Source organism: Spermophilus citellus (genome assembly GCF_964194105.1).
Source record: "Spermophilus citellus genome assembly, chromosome: 2".
Lineage (NCBI taxonomy): Eukaryota > Metazoa > Chordata > Mammalia > Rodentia > Sciuridae > Spermophilus > Spermophilus citellus.
In genome coordinates, this window is record NC_138183.1 from 162,153,165 (window position 1) to 162,166,499 (window position 13,335).

The window sequence follows — 13,335 nt, forward strand, 5'->3', positions numbered from 1 at the left end:
TTACCCTTTAAGTGACATGTATGCTGGATTCAAAAACACCTGTTATTGTGCTAGGTGGAAAACAACTCCTTTTTCCCTATAAAAGATCTGTACCCCAAAGCCCAGTGTGCCAGTTCACCAAAGCTTCCGCTGAGGTTTTGCTGTGCACCCGCAGGCGCCTGTGTATTAATAAACTTGCCTCTTGCTTTTGCAGCCAGTGTGACACTAGTTCTTTTGGACGGGGGATTTGAGGGTCTGGGGGTCTTTCATTTTGGAGGCCCCAGCGAGATCCCCTCCCCCCTCCAGGACCCTGTCCGGAGGAACTCTTGGCATCACTGGGAGGTAAGCTGGCCAGCTCGAGCTATTGTGTTGTGTCGTGTCTCTCTATGTCTGTGGTGTGTTGTGTCGTGTTTGTCTATGTCTTTGGTGTGGCGCAGCGACTGTACGATTACGCGTAATCGCTCTGTATTCTGAGGCAGCTTGAGAAGGAGTTGACGAACTCGGACTTCTCCCCTGCCTGCCACCCTGGGAGACGTCCCAGGGGTCCGTAGGGTCCATTTTTTTTTTCTTTTCTCCTTTTCTGGGACCCCAGTGTTTCCAAGGGAAACACTGTTTCCGTAAGTAAGTAAAGGGGGGGGAATGCCAGCTCCCCCTTGAGCTGTCAGGTGCTTTCGGTTTTGGTTTGTTCCAGCAACGCGCAGCACTCTCTCTCTCTCTCTCTCTCTGTTCAGTCTTCTTAACTGTGTCTGTCTTAACCCTTTACTTCCTCCTTCTGACTGAAACTCTGCTGTGCCTGTCTTAACCCTTTACTTCCTCCTTCTGACTGAAGTTCTGTTCAGTCTTCTTAATTGTGTTAACCCTTTATTCCTCCTTCTGACTAAAACTAATATGGGGCAATCTATAACAACTCCCTTGAGCCTCACCCTTGACCATCGGCGGTAAAGCAATGTTTTCCTTCCCTCCCGTAATCGGCTTGAATGCAAATAGAAATGCCTGCTGGGGATCTAAGAACTTTGAGACCTCACTTTAACTTTTCTCAAAACCCTGTCCTCATTATTAAATTGGCATTAATTGGCTTTGGGGATAGGAGCCAAACTTTCAGTCATAAATTCTGTCCCAGACCGGTTCTGCCAACGCCGCTTCCAACTTTTCTGTCTGGGCCCGGAGAGCAATTGGCGTGAGTACACAGTGTCCTGAATCCCGGTCTGCCTCGGATGCGTGGAGGTGGAGGAAAGAGTTTGGAACAACTGCGGAATTCCGGTCTGGGCTACTCTCAGACGTATTCCTAAGGTCCTTTCTCTTGAGCCCCCTCCCGACAGCCCCCAGGGGTATCTAGGGTGACCGGTAGATGAATGGCACTGAGGGAAAGCCCCAATCACATTTGCCTCCCTATGGGCTATGCAACACTCCCAACCCCGTATCCATTCCTCCTGGATGCTCCCCTTCTTTCTCAGATAGATTGTTTCTTGGGGATGATCTTGGCTAAATGTGATTTCATTGTAACATCTGGTATCAAAATGAGTTTGAAACATTACATAATCTTGCAGTTAAAAGTTGAGGTTTAATTGTTTAGTTTGTGATTTCAGATAATTCATGTATCTTAAACTTTTACCATATTTTCAACTTCCAAACCTGAAAATTGTGACTTATGGTTAAAATGCCTTAGACATGAAGTTTCTGCTCAAAATTCCAGTTTTCCCAGTTCCTTCCAGACCTCAGCCAGGACTTAAATTGATATGCAAATAAAAGAAGCCTGGAACACTCAGTAAGAGACAGATCTGAAGCTCAAGGAAAAAAAAAAAAGGTAAAAATGTCTTTTTATGGGAACTCAAACCAGATTAAAACAAAGAGTAAATTGTATGACATTTACTAATTACTGGCCGGTCAATTTTCTCTAGGACTTTTGCCTTTTCTTAGATTCTATGTTTTTTTTTTTTGAGCTCATGATTTTTATTCTACAGACAAGCTAATGTTTTTCTGATAAGTTCTATTTTTGATCAACTGGAGGGTTTTTTTTTTTGCCTTTTGTGTTATGTGTTACACTTGTGTTGCATGTTGTATGTCCATGTCTGTGTGTATGTCCATATATCCTGCAGTGATATGACAATTGACAGATGAGGAGCGCTCATGAAAATTTAAAAATGGATCCAAATATCTTTGATTCACGTGATTCAAATGGTTCAATTTAAATTGGGTAAACAGATAAAAGTAAAGATGTCTTTAAAATTAAGCTTATAAGTTTTTCTAGGTGTTCAAAAAGGCCTTAATAAAATGTTAAATCTGCTTAAATTCAAAAATTTACAAGTATTGTTTCAAAATGTGAACAGAAGGAGATTAACAGGTAAAAAGAGAAACTAAAAGGTTCTAGATTTCTGGATAAGAGTCTATATGATTAAGTAATTAAAAAAGTTTAAGTAAATGATATAAAAAAAGGTCTGTGTAAGTTTTTGAGCAAGTAATCTTAAAGACATTAAGCAGCTGGTTAAACAAGTGCTGTTGTTTTAAAGAATTGTGCTATGTTATTTCTTTAAAAGCTAAACTTGATTAATATAAAAACATCAATGTAATTGGTGCCATTAATGTGTTCATATCTTCCAGGTATACAAGTCTGTAAGGTAGAAGCTTTAAAAAGAACATTATATCAAGCTGGTATTCTAAAAGTGTATGGTAATTTTAGGCTTAAAAGAAAAACATGTTGGAAATTCATTTATATCATTTGTGTTCTATAACTGTACTTATTATCAATAAGTTATGTAAAGTTCCATGTTACTTTTTACACTGAGATACAATTTAAATGTATTTTTAAGTTAATGAGAGCCTAATCTATGTAAAGGTTTTATTACAAAACACAAAAGTACTTTGCTACTTTTCTACAAAAGGTTAAAAGCTTTCAGCCTTTCTTTAATTCATGTTTTAGATGTGATATTATGTTGTGTTAGCTAATATTCATGTGAACTTGAGCAACAATTCATGTAGGCTTTGTAAAATGATGTTTAAAAAAAAAGCAGCAAAGATCAGCTTCAGAACTATAATATTTAAGATTTATGAAGAGCCCCACCTTACTTGAGATAAGGCTCCATGTCCCATCTCATGTGAAAGTGACTATGAAAAAAGTAGGCCAGATTTCAGTACATTTAAAATTGTGTCCAAAAGTTGGTTTTTGTCACGATTGCCAGGATCTCAAACAGGGGATATACTCCACTAAAATTCAAGGTAGCTATTATATGAACTAAATGTTTTTATTCTTGATAATGTTATCTTGCAGTTTTCTTATAAATGATTTAAAATTGCCTGTTAATGTTTTGCAGAGGTACTGCTTTAAAAACTCACAACCTGGGTTAATTTAAGATAATGAGTTATAAAAAGTTGCCACCTACAGGATAGAGAGATAGACATTAAAGCCCAGTACTCTTAATATAAGGCTGTTGACTTATTTGCTGGATGTTTAAGATTAAGTTTTAAAATTAAAAATTTGGCTCTTGCCCTCTGAGTCAGTCTGAATCAGGGAATAGGGGACTTCTTCAAAGGGCTCTGCAACTCTAGGCCACATAACCTCCCGATCAGGGAGATTAATGAGACCAGTGGAGGACAGGAAGCCAGTCAGTGCATTTGCTGTGAAGAGGAGGGTCATCAGAAAAGGGAGACATCCCTGATGCTTCCGAGGGAAGCTACATGGTCAAGCAAGGCCTGGACCCATCCTAGAGCAAATGGCACTAGCAGAACTGAGAAGCTACTGTGAAGTTCCCGAGGACTCCCAGCGTAACTCAACTGACTGTTAACAATAAATTGAAACAAAAGTCAGTTTGACTTGCTTCATCTTAAACACTTAGCAAAGGCAGTCTAAGCCAAAAACAGAGCTATTCCTGGACATTTTAATAATAATAATAATTAAATAAAACTTCCATAAATAAGTAAACTGGAGGCTACAAAAGAGATTCTCAGACAGGAATGCCTGATAACTATCAAAAGAAATTGCCAGAGTAGTTTTTAGTTCAAGGCCCACAGATATTCCTAACCTACACAGGTAGGCTTGGTGTTTGCTAGTATGAGTATCCAGCCCTAGGTAACAGAATTAAAGATTTCTATTAGACACAGGTCATACTAGTAAAAGGATTTTGCATGATCAGATGGCATTAGATTATTAGACTGTATCTTAAGAAAAAGGACATCTGTAACCCTAAATGTTAGTTGTTGTGTTTACATCCCTGACATTTCTGACAATGTGACAAATATCCTTAAAGATTTACATGCTCAGATGGAAGCCATGTTCTCAACAACTTTGTTGTGAAAACAATATCTTAGCTCCTAGTTCTTGGTACTGCCTGAGGGAAAACATTGTTAATCTTTGTCTTGGTCATTATACTCATTGGCATATTCCTGTGCTGTGGCATTTATTACTGCATCAATATGGTTCCAGTACTAATGAGTTCTTGTTTCTCTTATAGACCACCTATCATTCGAATGGCCCTCCAGCCTATTGCTTCTCAATTGGACTTTTATCATGGACCACTCGATAGACCCGACATTTTTAAGGGGGACTCCAAACTGCTTGCCCCACGCCATCCCTTTTCAGCCTGAAGAAGCCAGAAAGATTCTCTTCGTCCCCCTTCCTCACAGCAGTAAGGAGTTCCCAAATTAGGGGGGTTGTATACCAACTTTGGTGACACTAATGTTAATAAGTAGGGAAGGAGGTCTTTGTGTGGTTTTAAAAGAACAATGTTGCTTCTATGCAGACCATACAGGGGTGGTCCGCGAAACCATGGAAAAAGTTACTGAAAGGTTGGCAAAAAGGCAGAAAGAATTTGAAGCACAACAAGGATGGTTTGAACGATGGTTTAATAAGTCCCCATGGCTGACTACTTTGCTATCCACCCTAGTGGGTCCTTTAGTTATTTTACTGTTAATCTTGACACTCGGGGGTGCTGCATACTTAACCGACTAGTGCAGTTCATGAAAGAAAGGCTTTCTATAATTCAAACTATGGTCCTCACTCAACAATATCATCTACACCAACAGCAGACAGGGTCACCCACAAACTTAGTCCAAGAATCTGAACAGGCAGAACAATGGATATAGGATTATATCCATGAAACAGAAAAAGGGGGGAATGAAAGACCCCAGCCCCATAACCTAAGGCTTGATTATGAAAAGTAGAAAGTATGCAGTAAACAGGTGAGCTCACCACATGACCTGTTAGAAAGGGCACCCTGCCCACATCACAGGACATGCTTGAGCAAACTGGGATCATAAGCGGGAACAGGGAGGAAACAAAATGTAAACCTATGAGATTAATGAGTTTTTCGGGAACCTATAGTGAAAAATAAGTTTATCATAGTGAAAAACAAGTTTATTATAGTGAAAAACAAGTTTATCATAGTGAAAAACAAGTTTACCCTTTAAGTGACGTGTATGCTGGATTCAAAAACACCTGTTATTGTGCTAGGTGGAAAACAACTCCTTTTTCCCTATAAAAGATCTGTACCCCAAAGCCCAGTGTGCCAGTTCACCAAAGCTTCCGCTGAGGTTTTGCTGTGCACCCGCAGGCGCCTGTGTATTAATAAACTTGCCTCTTGCTTTTGCAGCCAGTGTGACTCTAGTTCTTTTGGACGGGGGATTTGAGGGTCTGGGGGTCTTTCAAACTGAAATACCAAGTTAACTTGGATTTTTGTTGTTGTTTGTCCATGATTGCACAGAAAGTGGTAGATTTGAAGTATGAATTAATATCATTATATTGCATTGATTTCCTCCTGTACCATTTCCTGGAGAACAGTGTAAATGCTAGCTATTGTTCTAACATTTGGGGAACTCATTACTTAAATGTTGACCTTCAGCTGGGGACAGTACATCTTTGTGACTTTGAAACATTAGTGTGCTTTACTTTATTGTCATGTAAAAGATAAAAGGAGCAACAGCATACAAATTGAACACTTCGATTTACACCAAGTCAAATCCATGTGTTTTTTTAAAAGAAAGTAAAATACCCACCTTAATTACGTTTTGTTAAACATGATGTTTTGTTGGTAGCTGTGGAAAGCTGTGTTTTTCGAAGAAGGCTACTCCTTTAGTAATTTCATCCCACAAAGCTCTTTTTTCAATGTGACTGATGCTCACTCTTCCTACTAGAGATGGGAATCTATATTCCCTCCCCTTGATTCTGCCTGGGTGAAGAGTGCTAACTGTTTGGGTCAATGGAATATGTCAGAAGTCATATTATGTGACTCCCTGGGCTAGGTGCAGAAGGAAATATCACGGATTAAAAAGGCCTTTGATGATTTCTTTTTTTTTTTCTTCTCTTTTTTTTTTTAAAGATAGAAAGAGAGACAGAAAGAGAATTTCAACATTTATTTTTTACTTTTCGGTGGACTCAACATCCTTGTTTGTATGTGGTGCTGAGGATCGAACCCTGGGCCGCACACATGCCAGGTGAGCACCCTACCGCTTGAGCCACATCCCCAGCCCAGGATTTTGATGATTTCTGTCTCCAGTCTTCAACTCTTCCAGCTGAGACTCCAGACTATAGAAATGGAGCAGAGATAAGCTGTCTTCACAATATTCTGTCTTTATTCATGATCCACAGAAACAACGAGGGAAAGTTGTTAGACCAGGACGCAAGAAAAGACCACTGACTCCAATTAAAATCAAATTAAAGCAAGCTTATTATTTCGACCGGCTGGGCTGCCTTTCCCTCCCAAAACGGCGGGAACAAGACAGCAACCCCACCTTTCCTATAGCCCAGCTTTATAGCCCAGAAAGTTACACAAAAGGGGGGTTACAGATAACAGAACTCTGACAAGCATCACACTAATGGTAGTTTACATTTTTTTTTGCTGGCCCCAACATCAGAATTTATGAGGACCATTAGAGCCTCTGAGAGGGTCATTGTCTGGCCAGGGAAGGCCAATATTTATGAGGTGTCACTAAAGTTTCAGAGAGGGCTGCTATCTGGTCAGAGAGCCAGGCATGGGTGAGTTCAAGGCACCGGCAGGCATTCCAAGCAGGTTCAGAATTTGCAGTAATTTATAGTAAAGCCGAAATTAGCTTTTCATGGCTTTGTGGCAAGATGGCTCCCAATTTTAATAAAAGATCAGGTTGGGTCTATCAAAGTAAATGATAATGGGGTTTTTTTTGTTGTTGTTGTTTTCATTTCAAATGGTTGTGAATTTTAAGCCACTATGTTTGAGGGGAATTTTTTTAATATTGCAGTGGATAGATACAGAACCCCCATCTTTAATTTCCCAGTTTCCCCAGTTTGGTCCCTTATACACTTTGGTGAGCCCTGCACCTCTGTACCAAAACCCTCCATGTTCAATAGATAGATCACTAAATTCTGCCTGACTTTTTTTTTAAGGTGCTCATTTAAACTAAGGACCTGGAGCATAGGAGGCCACTGCTCAAATGCTGAGATACACCCCCAGCTCTAACTTTCCTCCTTTGAATGTCATCCTCATACCTTCTGTCCTGCTGATCCTAACCTAGGCCATGAACAAATATTTTCACACCTGTATTGCTCCAATAGATATTGAAAAGAAGTTATTACAATATATGTCTGTGTTTATGCTTTGTGTTGGTGTGAATTGCATAGCATATATTTTTCTAACTGAAAAAATTATATATTTTTGTACTAGGATTGAGCCCAGGATCACTCTACCATTCTACCCTTTGCTACATCCCTTGCCCTTTTTTATTTTTTATTTTGAGACTGAGTCTTGTTAAGTTGACCAGGATAGTCTCAAATTTGTGATCCTGCTGCCTCAGCCTTCTGAATAGCTGGGATTATAAGCATGCAGCATTGTACCTGACAAAAGTTGAATTTAAAAATAAATAAATAACTCAAAAAAAAAAAAAAACAACTCAAAAACTTAAATAGCTTGTCTGGCCTAATAGTGATGACTTGTTTTAAGAGGCCAAGCCTGATAACTACACTAGAGTATCAAACAATAAAAGATGACTGGTTATAACAAAAGCTCATATAGTTTTTTTTTCTTTTTAAGTACTTTTTTAGTTGTAGATGGACACAATACCTTTATTTATTATGTGGTGCTGAGGATTGAACCCAGGGCCTCATACATGTTGGGCGAAGCTCTACCACCAAGCCACAAACCCAGCCCTCATATAGTTCTTTTCTTTTTTTTTTTGTCCCAGGAATTGAACCCAGCAGTGCTTAACCACTGAGCCACATCCCCAGCCCTTTTAAAAAAATATTTTATTTAGAAACAGGGTCTCACTGAGTTGTTTAGGGCCTTGCTAAGTGACTGAGGCTGGCTTTGAATTCATGATCCTCCTGCCTCAGCCTCCTGAGCCACTGCCTGGCCCTCATATGGTTCTTAATATGTGCCATATATGTCACAGTTTAATTCATTTAATACTCACAAAGACTCATTGAATTAAGGAATATAATTATACACATTTTATAGGTGAAAAAAAAAAGACTCTCACAGAAGTTTGTCCAAGGTGCAGATCTAGTAGTTAGTGACACACCTGTAATTTGATCTCAGGCAATGGAGTTGCCAGATCTAGTCTCTTAACCACTCACTACACTAATTTTGCCTTAAGGGAGACCTGCCTTAGGAACACTGGGTGACTGTAATTGGCAATTCTGCCATTGAAGACACTACCTGGAAATATTGCCACTAGTTGGTCAGGGCGGTTTCTAGAGGACTTGAGAGAGATATAGGAACATTTTGGGGAGAAGGGCAGCAAATTAGAGTTTTAGCAGGCAAGCTGCTATTCAATCTAAACTTAAAAAAATAATAAGAGGGCACAGCATCATGCCTGTAGTCCCAGGTACTCTGGAACCTGAGGCAAGGAGGAGGGTTCTACTGCCACATTCCCCTGAGACTGGCTGCAGGAGGAACAGGGTTTGGGACTTTGTTTTAGGGATACTCATCAATAGACAGACACAATAAATTTATTTCTCTGATTCAAGTCAACTTGTCTGAAAAGTAGCCCACATAAGCATTAGAGGTTAAATATGAATATGAAGGGGCCTAAGAAAGTCTCATGAACATCCCACAAAGTTAAATATGAGCTGGTGGTGTAGCTCAATGACAGAGGGCACACTTAGCATGCACAAGGCCCTAGTTCAAACCCCAGCACTAGAAACAAAAAATAAGTTAAATGGGTGATTTTTCTCTTGTGGCTATAAAGAATACAAAAGATAGCTGAGCTGGAGCAGGCAAGAGGCCCTAAAGCTACACCCAGAAAGCTGGACATCCCAAACAAGTCAGTGTGGAGGTGCAGGCATGCACAGGTATGTGCCATCCATGATGATCCAAATGCTAAGGACAGAAAGTGCAAAAAGAACTATCCTGAGAGTGACAGGCCTTGAACCTAAAATTTATGAAGAGATAACAAGTTTGACTGAGCATAGGTAAAAGTGACTAAATTAACATTTCTTCTGAGGTATAAATGAAATAATGTGATAAAAATCAAGTCAAATTAAAACAGAATGAAGGGGCTTCGGTTGTGGCTCAGTGGCAGAGCGCTTGCCTAGCAGGTGTGAGGCACTGGGTTAGATCCTCAGCACCACATAAAAATAAACAAAATAAAGCCATGCTGTCCATCTACAACTGCAACAAAACAAAAATAAAAACAGAATGAAACAATCTTTTACATATCTGAATTTGATAATCTGGTTTTGGATTTCTGCCACAGTAGATAACACAATGTCTGGATATAATTTTCTTTTTTGTACTGGGGATAGAATCCAGGGCCTCCCACATGCTAGACAAATGCTTTATCACTGAGCTATTTCCTCAGCCTTTTAACCCTTTTTATTTTATTTTGAGACAGGATCTCCTTAAATTCATGAGGCTGGCTTTGAACTTGTGATCCTCCTATCTCAGCCTCCTGAGTCTCTGAGATTACAGGCATATGCCACTATGCCTGGCTCGTAAATTTTAAATAATAATAATAATGATGCATTTTTTAACCCAGGGCATCACACAGGCTAGGCCAGATTTCTGCCACTAAACTATATATACCACTAGCCCCCATACATTTATTAATAAAATGCTCAATCTCTCAAATTCATCTTGGATTCTGAGTTGACATTTGTCAAGGAAATCTAACCATGGCTCCATCTAGTGGCAAAATTTTAAGTGGAGACTTGTGTCTTGCCAAGTATAGTAGAAATCTTTTCATTTGTTTTGCAGTGCTGGGGGTGGAAACCAAGGCCTGCTGCATGCTAGGAAAGCACCCTAACATCTGAACTACAACACCAGCCCTAGTACAAGTCTCATTAACATAAAAATTTCTTCCTTCCTGTAAATGCCCATAAGGCCCAAAGTGGTTTCCTAGAAGTTAGTATTAGGAATATTAGAACAACATTTTCACAGCAAGAACCGAAAGGGAAAATAAAAAAGTTTAAAAGAAATTAAGAACATTTTGTGGGTATTAGATTCATAAATGATATTCTGTGTGCACTTTTTTGGGGGAGGGCAGTACTGGGGATTGAACCCAGGTGAGCATTACCACAGACCTACATCCTCCCCAGCACTTATTTATTAAATTTTTAAACTCTTTTTTTTTTTAGTTATAGATGGCCATACTATTCTTATTTTATTTTATTTATTTTTATGTGGTGCTGAGGATTGAACCCAGTGCTTCACTAGTGCAAGGCAAGCACTCTACCACTGAGCCACAACACCAGCCCCTCTTTTTTAATTTTTTGAGACAGGGTCTTACTAAGAGGCCTAGGGCCTCACTAATTTACTGAGTATGGCTTTGAACTTTCAATCCTCATGCCTCATCATATTCACTTCTTTTTTTAAAAAAAATATTAATTTTTTCAGTTATAGGTAGACACAATATCTTTATTTTCATGTGACGATCGAACCCAGTGCCTCATGCATGCTAGGCAAGCGCTTTACCTCTGAGCCACAACCCCAGCCCCATATTCACTTCTCATTAAGTTCTTCTATAACAAGCAGCTTCTATCAAAATTAGACTATTGGAATAACTCATTGTAAATTAAATGTTGTCCCCCAATAATATGTTTAAGTCTTCAACTTCAGTGCCTATGAATGTGGCTTTATTTGGATATAAGGATTTTGCAGATATGATCAAGTCAAGGTGAAGTCATGCTAGATTAGGGTGGCCCTAAATTCAATGACTGGCATCCTTAAAACAAAAGAGAATGCACACACATGCAGAACCAGAGACACACACACAGGGAAGATGTCATGTAGAGACAGATGTAGAGACTGGAATGATACATCTACAAACCAAGGCACAACAAGGATTTCTGCTAAACATCAGAAGGAAGGAAAGAGGCATGGAAAAGATTCTTCCTCAGAACCTTCAGAGGGAACTAATCCTGCTGGTGCTTAAATTGCAGACTTCCAGCCTCCAGAGTTGTGAGAGAATAAATTTCTGTTGTTTTAAGCCACTCAGTTTGTGGCAATTTGGTACAGTAAGGTGAGAAAACATTTGGTACTGGGAAGTGGAATGCCGCCATAACACAATATAAAAATATGGAAGTAGCTATGGAAATTAGGCAATGGGCATAGGAATAGTTTTGAATAAACCCAGATTGTCTTAAGAAATAATCAGTAGAAAAAAATGTGAACAATAAAGGTGATTCTGGTGAGGTATCAGAAAGAAACGAGCGCCATTTTATTGGACACTAGAAGAAAGGTGATCCTTGTTATAAAGTGGTACAAAACTTGGCCAAAGTGTGTTCTAGTGTTGGATGGATATTTAGCTGCAATTTCCAAGCAAAATGTTTGAGGCAAAACCTGGTTTTTCCTTCCAATTTATATTAAAAGGCAAGAGAAAAGAAATAAATTGGGGTAGGGATTGTTAAACAACAGCAGCAACAACAAAATCAGAACTTGATCACTTAAAATATTCTCAGCCTCACAACACACTGCAAAAGATGAGAAGGTACTGGGCACAATGGTTCATGCCTGTAATCCCAGTGGCTCAGGAGGCTGAGACAGGAGGATCAGGAGTTCAAAGTCAGCCTCAGCAAAAGTGAGGCACTAAGCAACTCAGTGAAACTGTCTCTAAATAAAATACAAAATAGGGCTGGGGATGTATCCCAGTGGTCAAGTGCCCCTGAGTTCAAACCCCTGTACCTCCCAAATAAAATAAAATAAAAAGGGCTAGTGTCGTTAAGCACCCCTGAGTTCAATCCTTGGAACTGAAGAAAAAAATAAGAAAGAAAAGAAAAAAGAAAGAAAAAGAAAAAGAGAAGAACAGAAAAAAAAATCGGAAGGTTGCTCTGAAGAGAATCCCAAGCATATCTGGACAATAAATTGCCAGAGATGAGGCATGTGATTATGGATCCAATCAACCATCTCAGCAGATACCAGGAACAGAGATGGGGTGTTATCAAGGGAGGACTTGGGGAATACTGTCAAGTCCAATGGCATGGATCCCTTTGACATACCTGGAAGACAATATTTTTGAGAATGGTATACAAGTAGAATCACTGTCAGCCTGGATGGAGAGGGAAAAAAAGATGAGATTCTGGATGACAATTAATGCTGAAATAAGATTTTTGAGGATATTGGGAAGGGATAAGTGTATTTTGCACATGTAATAGATGTGAATTTGGGGCAGAGAAAGTATCCTGAATTGAAGAAGTTTCCACCCCAAATTCATATCTACTCACAGCATTAGAATGTGGCCTTATTGAAAACAGAATCCTGGAAAATGAGGTCATAATGGAGTAGGCTAGGTCTTAAATGCAGTTAAGACTGGATGTGCTTGTTGCAGAAGATAGCCTTGGGAAGGAGAAGGCAGAAATTGGAATGCTGCAACAATGAGTCAAGGAATGCCAAGGCTGCTGGCAACTGTCAAAAGCTAGAAAGAGCCCTCAGCAGGAGCAGCATGGCCTACCAACACCTAGAGTTCAGACTCCTAGACTCGGGTTGTGCAACAGTGGGTTTCAGATGTTTTAAGCTACTTAGTTTGTGGTACTTTGTTACAACAGTTCTACAACACTTATCCTGGGTGGACAGACTTGCTTATACCAGGCATTATCTTTTTGTTACTCCCACAAAAATGCCTAAAATAAACAACTTAAACAAGGGAAGATGTATTTTGGCCCATGGTTTCAGATGTTTCAGTTCATGGTCACTGCCACATTGCTTTGGGTATTTGGTGAGGCAAAATATCAAGGCTCACCTCATGGGGCCTAGAAGGCAAAGGAGGGGAAGAGGAGGAGGGGGGGGTGTTAGGGGGAAGTGTCCAGGGACAAAATATACCCTTCCAAAACATATCACCAGTGACCCACCTCTTCCAACTAGGCTTTACTTTCTAAACTTTCTATCACGTCCCACCAGCTAGAGCCTGAACCTTCAACACATGAATCTTTGGGGGACATTCCTGATTCAAGCTAAAACAGGC